The sequence below is a fragment of the Cyprinodon variegatus genome, unplaced genomic scaffold (assembly GCF_000732505.1).
Source record: "Cyprinodon variegatus isolate N-32 unplaced genomic scaffold, C_variegatus-1.0 Scaffold459, whole genome shotgun sequence".
Taxonomy (NCBI): domain Eukaryota; kingdom Metazoa; phylum Chordata; class Actinopteri; order Cyprinodontiformes; family Cyprinodontidae; genus Cyprinodon; species Cyprinodon variegatus.
In genome coordinates, this window is record NW_015150912.1 from 641,108 (window position 1) to 642,406 (window position 1,299).

Below are 1,299 nucleotides of genomic sequence, written 5' to 3' on the forward strand. Positions count from 1 at the left end.
GCAGACACACACTCAAAGAGGTGTAGAACCAGTAAACTAGATGAGAAACTGATTTAATTGACCTCTGACCCTTTAGTTTTCCTGCAGCTGTTCTGTTATAAACTCAGTCGTCATCAGATCATGAACGCACCGCCAAGTGATTCTTCACACATTTCACTGAAAAACGGAGAGGAAGGGCGGCCGGAGCAGCCAGTCCGACCCGGAGACACTCTCCACCGGCCTGGAGCCCTGAAAGGAGCCGCTGCGGAAAAACAGAAGCTAAAAAACTGCTTTTCTTCATTTCCTGAATGAATCCAACCTTGGAGGCATCACGTAGAAAGGATCGGCCCCCCCATGGCCCCCCAGCACTGGCTCCCAGATAACCCGTCGGTGGCCTCTGCAGGCCGGGTGCAAACATCAGGACACTCCGTCCAGGAAACAGCTAACAGCTTAGCAGCAGGGAGAAGAAACATGGCGACCAGCCGGAGACAAGCGCAGCAGGAACCGTTGCTTTATTTTCAGCTGAATTCAGAGTATTTTATTCCCCTGCGGCACACAACAGGAGTACTGACGATGAGGAGGAAGAAAGGAGGAAACTTTACCTCTGAGATTTCTACTAATTCCGTTTAAAGAAGCAGAAGCAATGGCGGCGCGGCCTGCAGAACACAGCAGCAGGTCTATCCACCGTCAGGCCATCAGAGGGGGACCGCGGCCCCAGCTGAACCCACAGGAGGCGGCCGGCGGGGGTCCAGGGCGACCAGAACCGGCTCTAGGCTTCTGGGCGCGATCGGGTCAAATCCGGACCGATGGAACAACGAAAGACCAGTTTAGAAGTACAGCCGCTCAACGGCAGCAGGACTTCTCTTCCCCCACAACAATGCGGCTGCGTCTGACGCGCCTACGTCATTGCGTAAAGACGTAAACCAGGAAGTCAAATTTTAACGAAACTTTTTTTTTTTTATTATTGAAGAATCAAAGTATTACAAAGCATATCAAAACAATTATACAAAATTGTAAATTTAATATCTTAAGAAGCTGAGCAGAGTATGTATAATATAACAAATAGAATCATACAGAGAACCTATATACAAACAAAAATATCAGATGGTAGAACAAATTAATAAAAAAAAAATCAAAAACACGGACTCTTGAATTTAAAAGTAAATTCTCAATATATTGCATCATTGATTGGGATTCAGGGTTTTTACAATGGGTTAGTAAAATATCTATGATATTACACTGAAAAAATAGATGTTCTGCTGTTTCAATATCTGAATCACAAAATACACAATAGTTGGTAATTATGTTAAATTTTCTATG

General features: G+C 45.1%; 1 protein-coding gene across 1 annotated transcript in view; it reads right to left on the bottom strand.

Moving 5' to 3' along the window:
- The window catches only part of LOC107094045 (bromodomain-containing protein 1-like), a 17,036-nt gene extending 16,163 nt beyond the window's left edge, over positions 1–873 (bottom strand). The window contains exon 1 of the mRNA XM_015389445.1: positions 582–873. The gene's annotated coding sequence lies outside the window, so the exon portion shown is untranslated. The remainder of the gene's footprint in view (positions 1–581) is intronic.
- Positions 874–1,299: the final 426 nt, after the last annotated feature.